Genomic DNA, 19649 nt, shown 5'->3' with positions numbered 1-19649 from the left:
AAGTGGTGGTGCTAGGTGCCCTTTGAAAAGCACAGGAATGGGGTTCCAGAATGTGAGTCCAAAGTGGCTATAGAGAATGCAAGTCCAACCCTTACACTTATCAGAGGAGAAGGCCTAGTGAGGCCCAAGGGCTTATAAGGGGTGAAATTGGAGGGAGGGCCTCAAACCTGGTCTTTTAGTTTGGGCTCTTAAATATAAGGAGCAAAGGACAACCATTTAAAAAGTAAAAAAAGAGAAGTGTAACTGATATGCTAAAAGAAGAGAGAAAGTGGTATTATATAAAGCATTCCATTAAAACCTCAAAAAGCAGGAAAAAAGTGGAAGACAAAAATAAGAACAAGGGCAGTGAATAGAAAACACTAACCAATAGGCTAGATATTAATCCAACTGTATCAATAATCACTTTGAATGTCAATAGTGTGACTGCACCAATGAAAAGGCAGATAATGGCAGAGTGAATTAAGAAACAAGACCCAATGATGTGTTGTCTACAAGAAACCCACTTTAAATATAAAGACACACATAGATTAAAGGTAAATAGATGGAAGAAAATATACGGAAAGAAAGCAGGAGTAACTATATTAATTTCAGACAAAGCAGACTTCAAAGCAAAGAAAATTATCAGGGATAAAGAAGGGCATTACATAATGATAAATGGGTCAGTTCTACAAGAAGACGTAATTTTAACGTGTTTGTGCCTAGCAACAGAGTGTCAAACTATGTGAGGCAAAAGCTAATAGAATTGCAAAGAGAAATAGATAAATCCACTGTTATAGTTGGAGACTTCAACACCTCTTTCTCAGAAATGGACTGATCCAGGAGGTAGAAAATCAGTGAGGACAGAGTTGAACTCAGCAGCACCATCAACCACCTGGATATAATGGACATCCATAGACTAATTTGTCCAACAATACCAGGTTGCACGTTCTTCTCAAACTCACATGGAATGCTCACCAAGATAGATAATTGGAAAATGCCAAACTATGTGGAGATTAAACAACACACTGATGGCTAACGCGAGTCAAAGAAGAACTCTTAAGAGAAATTTTAAAACAGAATAGAGAAATTGTAAAATATTTTGAACTAAGTGAAAATGAAAGCACAACTTATCAAAATTTGTGGGATGCAGTGAAAGCAGTGCTTAGGTGGAAATTTACAACATCAAAAGGACATACTAGAAAAGAAGAAAGATCTAAAATCAGTAATCTAAGTTTCCACCTTAGGAAACTAGAAAAAGAAGAGAAGATTAAATCCAAAGTAAGCAGAAGAAAAAAGATGAGGGCAGAAATCAATGAAGTTGAAAACAGAAAATCAGTAGAGAAAAATTGCTAAAACCAAAAGCTGGTTCTTTGAATAGATCAGTAAAATTGAGAAGCCTCTAGCCAGGCTAACTAAGAAGAACAAAGAGAGGGTGCAAATTAATAATATTAGAAATGAAAGAAAGAACATCACTACAGATCCCATGGAAATTAAAAAGGATCATAAAGGAGTATTATGAATAACTTTTTGCCCACAAATTTTATAACCCAGATTAAATGGACCAATTCCCTGAAAGATACAATCTGCCAAAGCTCACACAGGAAGAAATAGACAATCTGAAATAGACAATCTGAATAGGCCTCGGTCTATTAAAGAAGTTGAATCAATAACTAATAACCTTCTCAAACAGAAAACCCCAGGCCCAGATGGGCTCACTGATGAATTCTATCAAACATTTAAGAAAGAAATTATACTAATTCTTGCCAGTCTTTTTCAGAAGATAGAAGCAGAGGAAGTACTTCATAACTCGTTCTGAGGCCAGCATTACCTTAATACCAAAAATGGATGAAGATATTACAAGAAAAGGAAATTACAGACAAGTATCACTCATGAACATAGGTGCAAAAATCCTTAACAAAATATTAGCAACTAAAATCCAACTATGTATAAAAAGAACTATAAACCATGGCCAAGTGGGATTTATTCTAGGTATGCAACAGTGGTTCAACATTCAAAAATCGGTTTCATCCATCACATTAACAAGCTTAATATATATGTGTGTGTACTTCTGCCTCTACTCTTATAATTCCAGGCCTGAGGACTCTGAATGGCTCAGCTCCTCGTTTTGAGCTAGGCCAAGTAGATTAAGGGTCACCTAAAACTGATGTCCCTTAGACCCAGAACCTGGGTCAGGTTCTACCCCGGCCCAGTCAGCCACGGCCATTGATGTAAAGCATGACCACCCTGGCTCTGTGTGCTGAGGAGGGCATTTTCCTGAGGCGAGTGTGGGCCAGAAGCGCCAGCCGACCACCAGGTTCACCAGGTGTCCCCAGTCACACATATTACCCACTCCAGCCTGAAAATACTAGGATTATTTTCAGAGAAAACTGTGGGCCTTCGTGGCCCTACAACTGTGTCCATCTGCAGAGAACAGTGTAGCACAACCTGAGGTAATTCCAGAAGATTCAAGTTCATTTTAGAAGAGCTAATTCTGGATCAGGGGCATAAATACAATTTTTATTTTGATAATTATTCTTGTGCTCTTCTTCCAAAATTGTCATCGTCTTAAATAGTGACCAAACTTGAAGATCTTTCCTCTTTCTTATGTCAGGTGCGGAGTGCCCAAAAGTTGCTTCTATCTGGCACATACTTGCGTTTTGATTAATGGAAGATTGCTTTAGGGTTTATTGTAAGTGATTCTGGAAGGCTTGGAAGATTGGCACTTTTTCTAAGCTTTGGTTGATAGTGGAATTTGGAAGGATGGTTAGATGGTGAAAACCACGGTTGTACAAAAACCGTGGGCTGTAATATGATGCAAAACATGTGTCTCTAAAGTATAAACAGAAGTGCAGGCTGCCAGTGAGCTTCAAGGAAATACTGTGGCTTGGTAAATGGAGAACCCAAGGGAGAGGGTAGCAAAAGCGAAGGGTCCTTGGGCTGTTTCAGACTTGAGTGAAGCAGCATATCCATGTTTTAATGTGGATCAGCACTTTCTAACAAAGTTCATGGACCATGCAGCATTATCTGGTGGGCAGGCTTATTTACACACAAAATATAATTAATTCCATATTCTCCTCAGACCTAAAAACAGTCCTCATGTTTTTTTTTTTTTTTTTTTTTTTTTTTTTTTAAATTGGAACTTTAGTTTTTTTTTTTTTTTTTTTTGGGGGGTTTTTTGTGGGTTTTTTTTTTTTTTTTTTTTTTTTTTTTAGCTACTTTATTTTATTTATTTATTTATTTTTTTTGGCTGTGTTGGGTCTTCGGTTCGTGCGAGGGCTTTCTCTGGTTACGGCAAGTGGGGGCCACTCTTCATCGCGGTGCGGGGACCGCTCTTCATCGCAGTGCGCGGGCCTTTCACTATCGCGGCCCCTCCCGTTGCGGGGCACAGGCTCCAGACGCGCAGGCTCAGTAGTTGTGGCTCACGGGCCCAGCTGCTCCGTGGCATGTGGGATCTTCCCAGACCAGGGCTCGAACCCGTGTCCCCTGCATTAGCAGGCAGATTCTCAACCACTGCGCCACCGGGGAAGCCCCCTCATGTTTGTTTTTAATAATAAAATTATTTCCGTTTAGAAAATGGTGTAGATTTACATAGACCATCTGATGAGTTACTCAGATTGTTCCACTAATAACAAGATATAGGAGAAACAATCTAAGAGAAACATTTTGAAGAGAATTTGTGTGTGTGGTAGGGGAGGGAGGGTTGGTTAGCTGAAATCAAAAAGATTCCAAGTAACGATGATTAAATTTAATACTAATTAAATTAGCATTCCACAGGAACTGTTTTCTGGAAATTTTGGTAGTGCCTTCACGAAGCAGCCCGGACTCAAGGCCATTTGGTGGGAAATGGCTCATTTGCTTTGTTTTGGTCACGTTTAAAGTTAATCCAAAATCAATTTCTTTTTCAAGAACTAAAATGTCCCTGGTCTTTATTCCACTTCAGAGATCTGCAGGCTTTCATTGTAAAGGGCCAAATACTAAATATTAACACGAAACAGACATACACATAAGTGAAGGACCTGCAATTTGGATTTCATATTTCATTTTTTATTTCAACCACTTAAAAATGTAAACGCCATTCTTACTTCTGGGGCAGTACGGTTTGGCCCATAGTTTGCAGACCCCTGTTCAGTTCCTATACTGCCTTTGAGGTTGGTGTCTTGTCTTTTGGGGAGAATATTCCTACATATGAAATCCTTTTACATTTGCATGTGAAAGGGGGCCAAACTCTTTGGTGCTCATGCGTGTGCGTGCATGCGTGTGTGTGCATGCATGCATATGTGTGTGTGTTTGGGGCTCTCCTGATCCTCCTGCCTCCACTTTAGGGGATGAAGACAGGTCTCTTGACTTTAGAACTTTGATTGCTCAGAACTTTGCCAGCAAAATAGCCTTTACAGCAGGGAGGCCAGCATTGTGGACTCTGAAAAAACTCTGGGCTCATTCTCCACGCAGAGAAGTCTGAGTGGCTCTTGAAATAGAGGGAATCGAGAATGCAGACAAAGGTAGGAAATGAAGGTAGGAAGCTGCTGAGCTTTCCATCCAGATATCTCTGTAAGAGCTGTGAGAATTGTGACGGTAGCCTCCTTATTTCTTTGCAGATATGTATATTTTAAAAGGCTTAGGTGTCTCTGGCGCTTCATTTCATCCTTATTCTTAGAGTAGTAAGCAGAAGACGTGCTTCTACAAAGTACAAGCACGTGGTGAGACACAGATGTAGAGAACAAACGTATGGACACCAAGGGGGGAAAGGGGGTGGGTGGTGGTGATGTGATGAATTGGGAGATTGGGATTGACATGTATACACTGATGTGTAAAATAGATAACTAATAAGAACCTGCTGTATAAAAAATAAATAAATAAAAAGCACATGGTTTTGTTTAGTACAATCTTTGGAGAAATTAGGAAAGATGCAAAAACATCCAGTTTTCCTAAAATGATCTGCATAACGTGGGACAACGAAACAAAGACAGATTTGTGTTGTATTTAGTTAAATTTGTTTAATAGAAATCATTCTTATTAGGATGCCCTCCCCAAATCCTTAATAAATATAAAGCTTTTAAATATTTGTCCCATTTTGTAATTAGTCTAGATTTAGCAGTGGCTCCTCCTGATTTGGGAGGAAGCATGCTTGACTGTTGCTAGGCAACGGCTAATGGGGGGGGGTATTAGCTGCCAGCAAGCCGTTGGCAGTAACTGTAAATTCTTTTGTCTTGTTAACCCAAAAATGAGTGTTAAAGATACAGCAGTATATAAAGTCTGTTCTGTTGTTCAAATACATGCAACTTAGGTGATAAATTCCTCCACTAATATAACCTTGAGGTGCAGCTAAAATTTGTAGTGTGTTTAGGGAGCCTGTTCATTCTTGTGCTTGAGTCAGACGACTACTCACAGCACCGAAGCTCATAGACTGGGACGGTGATGTAATAGAGGCGTTGTTTTCTCCAGGTCTCCATAAAATGATCTGAGGTTTTTGTTAAATTATGGGTTGTGAAATGTATGTGGAGCTCCAGCATAAGCGTCCCAAGTGAGGACCCTGGCTCACGGGCAGGTGCCACCACTTCGCCATCCTTGACCTTGGTCTCCATCTCCTAGTGGCCCGCAGCGAGCACCCAGCACCTGTGATAAGTCCTGTGGCAGCCAGAGCCCTTGTCCCCCTGCAGCTCAGCCAGGCTCCGTGCAAATTTTCTAGGACAAAACCCTTGGAAAATGAATTCTCACTTCATAAGCAAATATGGTGTGAGTCATCCTTTGGACATTAGAATTAAGAAGGAAGAAAAAAACCACAATTTATTTGGTGGATGCTTTTTTTTTTTTTTTTTTTTTTTTTAAATGAAACTGCTTGTATTCCAGACTTGACCCCAGACACTCTTTCTTCTGGTCACATGTTTCTAAAGGACACTGTTGATTGTCTGTTAGGGGTCGCCCACCCCACCAGGCACTTCGGCATACATTTTCTCACTTAATCCTCGTACCCTGGGTGGAAGATAGGGAAGACACAGCAGGTCCTTTGGGCCAGAAGGGGAGGAGCTGGGATGAAAGTTCAGGTTTTCTCTCGTTCCCAAGCCCATGCTCTGCTTTGCCTTCAGTTTGGGTCTGGCTTTCTGAAAACATCCAGAGAGGTCCAGTTGCCCAGTGAACCAACATGAGGCATCTAAGGAATGGCCAAGATGTTGAATATGTTTCATTCTTTGTTTCCTTGATTTTTAAAAACAGCTCTTTGATGTTCTCTACAAGATAGAAAAGTACCCCTCCTTTATAAGTTCTCTTCTCTAAAAGTACCATTTTCTTGGCCACCTCCGCACCCCTACCTCAAGCAGAGTCGGGAATCTCACATCGTAGGAAGCAGTCTCTCTCCTGTCTTCTCCACAGTTGTGCTTCAGTCAGTTTCCCCTTGAAGCTGGGCATTTTGGATTTTCCCTGCCAACCCCAGTGTTCTCCCGGGGCTCCAGTTCAGCAGAAAGAAGTGTTGTCACCAGAGGCTGCAAACCCATTTCTGTCCCTTTTTAGTGTTTTTTTTTTTCTTTTTTTCACTACGAGCCAAACTACTTCAGCATCATGTAAACACGCTGGAGTATGTTAACAGCTGCCTCTCTTTTAAAGTTGAACCTGCTCAGAACTAAAAGGGGAATGCTTTCAGGTTCTGCTCAAGTTTGCATGTGACAGCATCAAAGCTATTTTTAGTGGAGTGATCACCGGCAAGAGGCTGAAAACGGCTGCTTTCAACTATAAACAGTGGAAAGAAAGGATCATTTATGCACTGCTGCAGCTCTTGAGTCCAATTCTATGGGAGACAAAGAGGTGTGTAAATCTCTTCTTCAAAGTTATGCAGGCGTCTTGTGCCTGTTCAGAGCCCCATCACCTCTGCAGAGAAGAGTAATGTTAATTTAGCGCTTGGCTGCCTGGGCTCTGAGTTAAACTAGATGCACTGATAATGGTGAATTATAGGACTGTCCTCCTAGGTGTCCATTCTGAAAAGAAGGCGATGTATAGATGCTCAGAAGCATCCAGTAAACTTTTATTTCCTGTAGGTCACAAAACTCAAGAGATGACAGGAAATGAGAGTTGGGTTATATCAACATCATGGTAGAGTGGAAAGAACATGAGTCACGTACTAGCTGCAGGACCCTCGTGATCTCACCTTTCTGAATTGTGTCCTTAGCTGCAAAATGAGGATCCTGATACCAGCTCTGTAGACTTCATCAGGCTAGTTTTTTTCAGCAGACATTTATTGAACACCTGCTCCGTGCCAGCTACTGAGAAATTTAGACTCAAAGAAGAGTTGTCGTCATCCTCCCAGAGTTCATGGTCTAGCCGCATAAACAAATAGATTACAATACAGGGTGATACCTGGAGAGAACAGCATGAGAGAGCCGGATGTGCTCCAGACATGGATGAAGGCAAGAAGGAGATATCGGAAGAGCAGAATTTTCGAGAACGCGCCAGAGTTTGCAAAGAGGACAATAGAGGGAGTGGTGTTACAAGCGTGGCAGCTGAGTGAGCAAAGACAGAGGTGAGAGGCATTCCGGTGTGTTTGGGAGCCCATGAGCAACTTGGTGTTGCCAGAGCGAAAACCAAAAAAATATAAACAAATAAACACAAACAAGCAAAAACAAGACAAGGGATGGTAGGAGACAAAGCCGGAGCAGGTTGAGCCAGTCGCTTAGAGCTAGGAAAATTGGGAGTGACACAACCCACAGGGAGCCCAGGGAGTGGTTTTGAACACACGATTGACTGACTTTCACAAAAATTCAGTGGAGTCACTGCTAATGAAAGTCCGTACATCTGCGGAGATGAAGTGGTGGCAATTTATTTAACATACGTGTGATAAGGATGCCCTAAACATAAAGCATTGTCCCAGGAAAGGCTAAGCCTGGGACAGTGGTCCTGAAACTGGGTGGCACGTGACTCCGTGGGGCTTTGCCTTGAAAGGAGGGCAGTGGAAGGTGCAGAGGTAACACCGTGGGAAGACCTCTTCCAGCGAGATTTAGTGCTGGGCTCTGCGAGCGAGTCAGGGGCGTGACTCGTGTCCTTCAGGAGCTCTCAGGCCAGGTGGCACCCATGAGGATGCTGTGAGCCTTGGACGTGAAGCGTGTGCTGTGTGTGATCAGTGGACACTCCCGGGCAAGCATGATGACCAGGCACCAGGAAGCACGGTCTACACGTGGGAGTCGAGTTCTCCCAGAGTTTTCGGGAAGCTAAGGGTTTCCTGAATGTGCTTCAGCCTTCACTTATGTTGTGGTAAGTCAAAGAAGAGGGAAGTCCAGAACAAAACAAAGCAAAACAAAAAATCTCTCACACAGCTACACTGACTGTTTTTACCCAGGAAGAAATGTTCCCACCTGTCACCATGTACCCTGGAATTGTGTAAAGTGCAGTCCTCACAACCCCATCTCTGTAACTGTGGCCAAGAAGTAACATTACTGTTCTGAAACTATATTCTCCTTGACTTTAATACTGTTAAGGAAGTTTAGCAACATTATTTGCTTTATTGTCTTTTTTTTTTTTTTAACTTTTTATTTTATATTGGAGTATAGTTGATTAACAGTGTTGTGTTAGTTTCAGGTGTACGGCAAAGTGATTCAGTTATCCATATACATGTATCTATTGTTTTTCAAATTCTTTTCCCATTTAGGTTGTTACATAATATTGAGCAGAGTTCCCTGTGCTGTACACTAGGTCCTTGTTGGTTATCCATTTTAAATATAGCAGCAGTGTGTCCATGTCAATCCCAAACTCCCTGACTGCTTCATTGTCTTTTAAGGAGAGGAATGGATGTTTCTGTAGGTTTTCTAGAAGAATCAAATGGGTGTGAAGTTTTAGGTGAAGAGTCAGTTATATAAGCTCTAGCCCACATGGTGTGGGAAGAGGACCAGTCCACTTGGGTTTTCCAGTCATTTCTTCTCTGGTTTTCCTGAGTGGGGCTCAGGGTACACATGGGACGATTTGAGAATAAGAGAGTCACGGGCAAGTCCTGGCTTGGTACAGGTGGTGAGGGAGGTGGCGAGGGATCGCGGGGAGAGGAAGGAGTGGAGGGGGCATCTTTGAAGGTAGAGCCAGCTCTTCTTTATGCTCAGGTGGAAGTATTAGGACAAAGGCATAGTTTAGATGCTGATGCCAATCACAATATTTGTTGCCTTGGCAGATGTAAGAGATTACCTTTTGGAAATGGAAAATTGCTTTTTGTCACTTCAAAGCCAACCATAACTAGATCCAATAAACCATAGGAGAAATATTAAAAAAAAAAAAAAAAGAAAGAAAACAACTTCTGTTATGTACATCTCAACATTTGAACGCCTGGATTTGGTACCCTTGATAGAACGTGTAGATGGAGATGTCCAGCTCTATAGCATCAGCTTTCCAAAATCAGCATTTATGTCTCTCATCTTCTTGGTGGAGCCCGGGGGTGGGACTGGCTCTCAAAGAGAGGAAATGAATTGTCAAGGTAAACCACGGTTTTGCCACAAATAGGTCATTTTCTTGTCTGTGACCAGTTTTCAGCATTGTAGGGAGTACTGGGAATCAAACGGTGTCCAAAACTTCGACTAAACATTTATATCTCTTGATCTCCACAAGCCTGAAAGATAAATAGGTCATAGTGACTTTTGTCTCTGTTGCTGAGGTTTTTCCCTGAAAGCTGTATTAGTGCAATGGAATAGTGATGGGTAACGTTATTAACATTATCTGTATTGTGCAGTGCATGTTTGTGACAGCCTCAAAACAACCCTTCAGTCCTGGGACGGAAGATAGGAGTGTGGCCGACCCTTCCTGCTTCTTGGTGACGGGCGATGGCCCAAGGATTTCAAGGCAAAATGATATTGAGTTCAAAACAAAATGATATTTTCGCTCAAGAGGTGATCCTCTTAAAGGAGTGGATTTGGGGGAAGGTCACTTGTCTCCAACTACGTGATACGGTTTCAGGTCCCCAGCTGGTTCCACCTGTTAGGCTGGAGCCTCTTTGCACAATTGTTCGAGATGCCACGAAACCGCTGCCACGGGAAGAGAGAAGGGCTGGGGTCCTCAGTCTCGACGCCCCTGCAGCCCAGCATGGCCAGAGGGCCACACTGTCCCTGTGCCACCCTAGGTCACTGCATCCCAGACCTGCCATCCTCACACAGGCTGCTCCTTGAAGGGTCTTGGTGTCTGTGTTCATGGGCAGTGACCCTGAGATAGAGAAATTCCATGACAAAGCCTCCAGGTTTCAACCCCCCAGGAACGTACCTAAGGGTATATTGAGGGGCTGCTCTCTGGGCTGGGATAATAGTCAGTGTTTACTGAGCAGGTACTAGGTACCACGCCCTGTGCTGAGCACCCAGCAAGATGGATGACACTTTTGGAGGGTCTGTAGTTTCCCCGGGGGGGGGGGGGGGCAGCTGGAGAGCTGGCAGGACAGTTGGTGTTGAAGTCTGTGTGTTGATGGCCGGGCTGCCAGGCTTCACACAAGGGACAGATACAGATCAAATCAGGGTAGGCCTCATGGAAGAGAGGAATTGTCCATGGTTTCTGCCCAGCAAGAGGGTTGTTGTCCAGAAGGTGCTAGTGTCCAGATTCATAGCTTAGTAATAGAGGGACCCAAGGGCAGTAGCGTCCAGAGCTGTGTGTCATTCTCTGAACAACCACGGATTCTTTATTTTATCTATTTAGCCAGCCATGGCCCTGCCTCTTGGAGGACAGGAGAGTTTCTTCATTGCTGTGTCCCCATAGCAGGTGTAAAGACATGTTATTCAATGAATGGATGAGTCAGAGGAAGGAAGGTGGGCAACCCAGCTCCTATTGCCAGAGCCTTGGCCCAGAGGAGCTGAAGCTCCACCTGCCCTACATGAGTGTCTGGCTGGCCATTAGGGAATGGCTGCATATTTATTTACTTATCTAGCTAGCTAGTTAGCTACTATTTGTTTTTTCAATTTATTTTCATTAAGTACTTATTAGAGGGCTTTTAAATTTTATTTATTTATTTATTTATTTATTTTTGGCTGTGTTGGGTCTTCGTTTCTGTGCGAGGGCTTTCTCTAGTTGCGGCAAGTGGGGGCCACTCTTCATCGCGGTGCGCGGGCCTCTCATTATCGTGGCCTCTCTTGTTGCAGAGCATGGGCTCCAGACGCGCAGGCTCAGCAATTGTGGCTCACGGGCCTAGTCGCTCCGCAGCATGTGGGATCTTCCCAGACCAGGGCTCGAACCCATGTCCCCTGCATTGGCAGGCAGATTCTCAACCACTGCGCCACCAGGGAATCCCCCTATTTTTTTTTTTTATTTTTAGTTTTTAAAATTTTTATTGGAGTACAGTTGCTTTACAATGTTGTGTTAGTTTCTACTGTACAGCAAAGTGAATCGTTATACGTATACGATTATACGTATACAAAGTTATACGTATACATATATACCCTCTTCTTTGGATTTCCTTCCCATTTAGGTCACCACAGAGCACTGAGTAGAGTTCCCTGTGCTATATGTAGTAGGTTCTCATTAGTTATAGTAAAATCCACATAATATTAATTTATCATCTTAACTATTTTTAAGTGTACAGTTCAGTGGCATTAAGTGCATCCACATTGTGGTGCAATCATCCCCACCATCCATCTCCAGAACTAACTTCATCTTGCAAAACTGAAACTCTGTAACCATGAAACAACAACGCCCCATTCCCTCCTCCCCGCAGACCCTGGCAACCACCATTCTACTTTCTGCCTTTCATGAATTTGACTACTCTAGGTACCTTATATAAGCAGAATCATACAGTATTTGTCTTTTTGTGACTGGCTGATTTCACTTAATGTCCTCAAGGTTCATCTGTGTTATAGTATGTGTTGGAATTTCTTTCTTCTTCTTTTTTTTTTTTTTTTTTTTTTTTTAAAGGCAGACTGCCACGTGCAGCGCCTCATTTGGATGTGTCTGGAGTCTTGGAAGCTTGACTACCCTACGTTCTCCTACAAATGGACCTTGAGAGCTTGTTTGGAGGTTCTAGCAGGGGAGCGCAGCTACTCGTATACCCTTGACCGAAGAACGGTCCTCCTCTATCGGGGAAGGTCGTCCTCTTCGACCGAGCGCGCAGCTTCGGGAGGGACGCACATGGAGCGGTGAGGGAGGAAGGGGACACCCGCCTAGCCAGCCAGATCAGCCGAATCAACCCTGGCGATCAATGGGGTGACAGATGTCGCAGCCAGATCGCCCTCACATCCTTTCTTCTTTTAAGACTGAATAATATTCCATTGTATGTATTTACCAGATACTCTTTATCCATTCATGCATCGATGGACACTCTGGTCGCTTCTGCTCTTTACCTATTGTGAATAATGCTGCTGTGAACATGGGGGTACAAGCAACTCTTTGAGTTCCTGCTTTCGGTTCTTTTGAGTATAGTCCCAGAAGTGGACTGGATCCTGTGGTAATTCTATGTGTAATTGTTTGAGGAACCACCACACTGTTTTCCATAGCGACTACACCGTTTCAGAGGGATGCCTCAGTTACTTAACTTTTTGTGTCTTGCCTTTCCTCTGTGAGTCTTCCAAATGCAATCCTCCTCCCTTCTGCACCACTGATGTCCTTTGAACTGGGCGGATGACCACAGTTGCACAGTCAGCCCAGATTCGGGAGCTACCTCTAACCTCTCCCAACCACCTTTGAAAAAGCTAAGTTTACCCCATTGGCCCCTGGGCAGATGTCCTCTGGGGAGTCCCAGGCTGCTCCTGAGATTAAGCTGGAACCAAACTGGCCCTAGACTTGTAGCTCTTGGAACAGCTGTTCAGCTTTCCTCAACTCCACCATTTTAATTGTGATTAGTAGGTTCATTTGCATCTAAAAGGAGTCGTTTTCTTATCAGCACCATTGAGTTGGGAACCAGTGTACTCCATTTATATAGAGTGGCCCATTTTAACCAGGCCCATTAAGCAGTAAACGTAAATGTAGGTGTTTTACAAATGCAAATATATCATGCAAATAATGTACTTTATGCTGAATGATGCCTTGGTTTTCATATGTAAAATTAGAAACTGTGTAGCACAAAGATAATGATAAACACCTTTGCATCTGTTCATAAGATGTGTCATGAGCTGTATGCATCTAAAATTGTAGCCCTGGCTTCAGGCAGAATTTCTTCACTATACTCAAACATGCATTCCATATTATCAAAAATATACATGTACTTATCTAGTTATTTATATATTCCTAAGTAATCAAAATATCAAAAGAGTAATCCAAATTACCTCACATATTACTTACCATCAAAGATGAGATTTATAATTTTGTTTCCAATTTTAAACATTTTTAAGTTTTTATCTGAGATGATGATAGTGGAAGAAGGAATGTTACTTACTATATAGGCTAGTTCCTTTGTAAGAGAATTATGTCTACTAAGAGAATTTTTTAGAACTCCTACTGTGTGAAATAATTCTATTTATGATATGCAGGTAGCATTTCTGCAATTTTACACCATCACTTAGTAGAATAATAGCAACAATTTTTGTGTACAGTGAACTTGGCTAAATTCTAGGAGGGGAGTCACCTTTAATCTCTGCCTACATGGAGTTTCTGCCCTTTGGAAAGGTAAGACACACACCTATGGAAAGTGAATTAAAGGTGTAAGACATCAGATCAGGAAATATCACATAGTACGATCAGCTGCCAAATTAACTGCACTATACAGGAATTACCAGATAGACTGTACTATACAGGAATTACCAAATTCAGAGTGGGGAGAGGTTCCAGTGTGGGAGTGACCAGAAAAAGATCCGGGATTTGAGTTGAACCATAAAGGATGGATGGGAGTTGAATAGGCAAAGAGAACATGGGAGCAGGGCATTTCAGCAGAGGGGAACAGAATTTGAAACCACACAACCCAGATTGGGACTTGAACCCAGTGTCTTTTAATTGAGATCACACACCTGGTCTCAGGACTTAATGAAGCTCAGGTTCTTTTATGTCCCCTCACAGAAGGAATTCAGTGAGAAACAAAGTGATAGGTAAGAAGTGGATTTATTTAGAGAGAAACACATTCCATAGACAGAATGGGGTCTGTCTCAAAAGGTGAGAGCGGGGCTTCCCTGGTGGCGCAGTGGTTGAGAATCTGCCTGCTAATGCAGGGGACACGGGTTCGAGCCCTGGTCTGGGAAGATCCCACATGCCACGGAGCAGCTGGGCCCGTGAGCCACAATTGCTGAGCCTGCGTGTCTGGAGCCTGTGCCCCGCAACGGGAGGGGCCGCGATAGAGAAAGGCCCGCGCACCGCGATGAAGAGCGGTCCCCGCACCGCGATGAAGAGTGGCCCCCGCTTGCCGCAACTGGAGAAAGCCCTCGCACGAACCGAAGACCCAACACAGCCAAAAATAAAAAAAAAAAAAAAAAAAAAAAAAAAAGGTGAGAGCGGCTCCAGGGCATGGGGTCGTCTTGGAAAGTGAGAGCAGCCATGGGACAAGCACACTCCACAGACAGAGTGTGAGCCATCTCAGAAGGTGAGAGGCCCCGAAATATGGGGTGGTTAGTTTTTACGGGCAGGGTAATTTCATAGGCTAATGAGTGGGAGGATTGTTCCAACTATTGATATTGTGGAGAAGGGGAGGAGATTTCCAGGAATTGTGCCACCGCCCACTTTTTGACCTTTTATGCGTAGCCTCAGAACTGTCATGGCACTGGTGGGTGTGTCATTTAGCATATGCTGATGTATTACAATGAGCATATAATGAGGCTCAAGGTCCACTGGAAGTCGAATCTTCCATCATCTTGGACCTAGTTGGTTCTAACCAGTTGATGTTGTGTCTTCAATGGCTGTGTCATTCTTTTAAAGGTTGTTCCCTGCCCCCTTCCCTCCTGTTTCAAATTGGCTTGAATGGGTCATAGAAATATATAGGGTACGAGTGTGTTCTGGAGACCTGCCTCAGGTGGTATGTTGGGGAGCAGGGGAAACATGTTGAGAAGGAATAGAAAGGCCTCTTAGGGGCAGAGAACCTATTGGACTTAACTCTGCCCTATAAGCTACTGGTTTTCACCCACTTTTATAACCATCAAGCTCTTCAAATGAAAAATTATGTGGAAACTCAACACGTCAGACACCTGAAAAATGAGATGCTTTTTTTTTTAAATTAATTTTTATTGGAGTACAGTTGCTTTACAATGTTGTGTTAGTTTCTACTGTACAGCAAAGTGAATCAGCTATATGTATACATATATCCCCTGTTTTTTGGCTTTCCTTCCCATTTAGGTCACCACAGATCAGTGAGTAGAGTTCCCTGTGCTATACAGTAGGTTCTCATTAGTTATCTATTTTATACATAGTATGAATGCTTTGTTGACATTGGTGCAGGGCCTCACCTAGACACCTGTCCCCCACGCCCACCACTGACAGCACTATAGGCACCCCCTGGGGGTTCCCTGGGGAACAGTTTGCAAACCAAGGGGAGAGCTGAGGAAAATGCTGTGCTCTGAGAGGACAGCAAAGATATTAGGCAGGGAGAACTGGGGTTGGGGGAAAGACTGGAGATGGCAGACCTATTAGGATGCTAGTGGGAACATCTGCATATGAGTTGACACAGTAGAGTAGAAACACAAAGGAAGGGAAATTGTCAGAGATTTTTGAAAGAAGGGGTTGGCAGGAATGGATGACAGCAGATGGGAGTTCAGGAGAGAACCCTGTTTGAGATCCCAGATTTTTTTTTTTTTAACATCTTTATTGGAGTATAATTGCTTTGCAATGGTGTGTTAATTTTGCTTTATAACAAAGTGAATCAGCTATATCTCTACATAGATCCCCATATCTCCTCCCTCTTGCATCTCCCTCCCAACCTCCCTATCCCACCCCTCTACGTGGTCACAAAGCACTGAGCTGATCTCCCTGTGCTATGCGGCTGCTTCCCACTAGCTATCTATTTTACATTTGGTAGTGTATATATGTCCATGCCACTCTTTCACTTCGTCCCAGCTTACCCTTCCCCCTCCCCGTGTCCTCAAGTCCATTGTCTATGTCTGCGTTTTATTCCTGTCCTGCCCCTAGGTTCTTCAGAACCTTTTTTTTTTTTTTTTAAGATTCCATATGTATCTGTTAGCATACAGTATTTGTTTTTCTCCTTCTGACTTACTTCACTCTGTATGACAGACTCTAGGTCCATCCACCTCACTACAAATAACTCAATTTCATTTCTTTTTATGACTGAGTAATATTCCATTGAATATATGTGCCACATCTTCTTTATCCATTCATCTGTCGATGGACACGTAGGTTGCTTCCATGTCCTGGCTATTGTAAATAGAGCTGCAATGAACATTGTGGTACATGACTCTTTTTGAATTACGGTTTTCTCAGGGTATATGCCCAGTAGTGGGATTGCTGGGTCGTATTGTAGTTCTATTTTTAGTTTTTTAAGGAACCTCCATACTGTTCTCCATAGTGGCTGTATCAACTTACATTCCCACCAACAGTGCAAGAGGGTTCCCTTTTCTCCACACCCTCTCCAGCATTTATTGTTTGTAGATTTTTTGATGATGACCATTCTGACTGGTGTGAGGTGATACATCATTGTAGTTTTGATTTGTATTTCTCTAATGATTTAGTGATGTTGAGCATTCTTTCATGTGTTTGTTGGCAATCTGTATGTCTTCTCTGGAGAAAGGTCGATTTAGGTCTTCTGCCCATTTTTGGATTGGGTTGTTTGTTTTTTTCGTATTGAGTTTCATGAGCTGCTTGTAAATTTTGGAGGTTAATCCTTAGTCAGTTGCTTCATTTGCAAATATTTTCTCCCATTCTGAGGGTTGTCTTTTTGTCTTGTTTATGGTTTCCTTTGCTGTGCAAAAAGCTTTTAAGTTTCATTAGGTCCCATTTGTTTATTTTTGTTTTTATTTCCATTTCTCTAGGAGGTGGGTCAAAAAGGATCTTGCTGTGATTTATGTCATAGAGTGTTCTGCCTATGTTTTCCTCTAAGAGTTTCATAATGTCTGACCTTACATTTAGGCCTTTAATCCATTTTGAGTTTATTTTTGTGTATGGTGTTAGGGAGTGTTCTAATTTCATTCCTTTACATGTAGCTGTCCAGTTTTCCCAGCACCACTTATTGAAGAGGCTGTCTTTTCTCCATTGTATATTCTTGCCTCCTTTATCAAAAATAAGGTGACCATATGTGCGTGGGTTTATCTCTGGGCTTTCTATCCTGTTCCATTGAGCTATATTTCTGTTTTTGTGCCAGTACCATACTGTCTTGATTACTGTAGCTTTGTAGTATAGTCTGAAGTCAGGGAGTCTAATTCCTCCAGCTCTGTTTTTCTTTCTCAAGATTGCTTTGGCGATTTGGGGTCTTTTGTGTTTCCATACAAGTTGTGACATTTTTTGTTCTATTTCTGTGAAAAATGTCATTGGTAGTTTGATAGGGATTGCATTGAATCTGTAGATTGCTTTGGGTAGTATAGTCATTTTCACAATGTTGATTTTTCCAATCCGAGAACATGGTATATCTCTCCATCTGTTTGTATCATCTTTAATTTCTTTCATCACTGTCTTATACTTTTCTGCATACAGGTCTTTTGTCTCCTAGGTAGGTTTATTCCTAGGTATCTTATTCTTTTTGTTGCAGTGGTAAATGGGAGTGTTTCCTGAATTTCTCTTTCAGATTTTTCATCATTAGTGTATAGGAATGCCAGAGATTTCTGTGCATTAATTTTGTATCCTGCTAGTTTACCAAATTCATTGATTAGCTCTGGTAGTTTTCTGGTAGAGTCTATAGGATTCTCTATGTATAGAATCATGTCATCTACAAACAGTGACAGCTTTACTTCTTCTTTTCCGATTTGGATTTCTTTTATTTCTTTTTCTTCTCTGATTGCTGTGGCTAAAACTTCCAAAACTATGTTGAAGAATAGTGGTGAGAGTGGGCAACCTTGTCTTGTTCCTGATCTTAGAGGAAGTGGTTTCAGTTTTTCACCACTGAGAACGATGTTGGCTGTGGGTTTGTCATATATGGCCTTTATTATGTTGAGGTAAGTTCCCTCTATGCCTACTTTCTGGAGGGTTTTTATTATGAACGGGTGTTGAATTTTGTCGAAAGCTTTTTCTGCATCTATTGGGATGATCATATGGTTTTTATTCTTCTGTTTGTTAATATGGTGTATCACATTGATTGATTTGCATATATTGAAGAATTCTTGCATTCCTGGGATAAACCCCACTTGATCATGGTGTATGATCCTTTTAATGTGCTGTTGGATTCTGTTTGCTAGTATTTTGTTGAGGATTTTTGCATCTATGTTCATCAGTGATATTGGCCTGTAGTTTTCTTTCTTTGTGACGTCTTTGTGTGGTTTTGGTATCAGGGTGATGGTGGTCTCGTAGAATGAGTTTCGGAGTGTTCCTCGCTCTGCTGTATTTTGGAAGAGTTTGAGAAGGATAGGTGTTAGCTCTTCTCTAAATGTTTGATAGAATTCGCCTGTGAAGCCATCTGGTCCTGGGCTTTTTGTTTGTTGGAAGATTTTTAATCACAGTCTCAATTTCAGTGCTTGTGATTGGTCTGTTTATATTTTCTATTTCTTCCTGGTCCAGTCTCGAAAGGTTGTGCTTTTCTAAGAAGTTGCCCATTTCTTCCAGGTTGTCCATTTTATTGGCATATAGTTGCTTGTAGTAATCTCTCATGATCCTTTGTATTTCTGCAGTGTCAGTTGTTACTTCTCCTTTTTCATTTCTAATTCTATTGATTTGAGTCTTCTCCCTTTTTTTCTTGATGAGTCTGGCTAATGGTTGATCAATTTTGTTTATCTTCTCAAAGAACCAGCTTTTAGTTTTATTGATCTTTGCTATTGTTTCCTTCATTTCTTTTTCATTTATTTCTGCTCTGATCTTTATGATTTCTTTCTTTCTACTAACTTTGGGTTTTTTTGGTTCTTCTTTCTCTAATTACTTTAGGTGTAAGGTTAGATTGTTTATTTGAGATGTTTCTTGTTTCTTGAGGTAGGATTCTATTGCTATAAACTTCCCTCTTAGAACTGCTTTTGCTGCATCCCATAGGTTTTGGGTCGTCGTGTTTTCATTGTTATTTGTTTCTAGGTATTTTTTTATTTCCTCGGTGATCTCTTGGTTATTAAGTAGTGTATTGTTTAGCTTCCATGTGTTTGTATTTTATACAGATTTTTACCTGTAATTGATATCTAGTCTTACAGCATTATGGTTGGAAAAGATACTTGATAAGATTACAATTTTCTTAAATTTACCAAAGCTTGATTTGTGTCCCAAGATATGATCTATCCCGTAGAATGTTCCATGAGCACCAGAAGTTTTAACTTGAGCATTTTACGGGCAATCACCAAAAGCTGAGTCATTTTTTTTTTTCTTTTTGTGAGGAATGCTGAGTTAAATTAATTGGTAACTTTTATTCTTTCAACAAACATTGACAGGTACAGCCAAGTTCCAAGCATTGCCGTAGGTGGTAGGGATTTAGGAGAAGACAGACTCAGATGTCGCAGTGTTTCAGGGAGTGAGTGCACTGTGTGTAAAGGGAGACAATCACAGACACTGTGGTGGGCTGAGTTGTCCCCTCCAAAACTTCATATATTGATATTGGGTCCTAACACCCAGCACTCCAGAATATGATCTCATTTGGAAATATTGTCATTGCAGTTGTTAGTGAAGATGAGGTCATACTGCAGTAGGCTGGACCCCTAAGCCAATATAAAAAGGAGAAATTTGCACACAGAAAGCACACACAGGGAGAA

This window comes from Balaenoptera acutorostrata, unplaced genomic scaffold, assembly GCF_949987535.1.
Source record: "Balaenoptera acutorostrata unplaced genomic scaffold, mBalAcu1.1 scaffold_654, whole genome shotgun sequence".
NCBI classification, from domain to species: Eukaryota; Metazoa; Chordata; class Mammalia; order Artiodactyla; family Balaenopteridae; genus Balaenoptera; species Balaenoptera acutorostrata.
The sequence above is the reverse complement of the archived record's forward strand: the minus strand, read 5'-3'. Positions refer to the sequence as shown.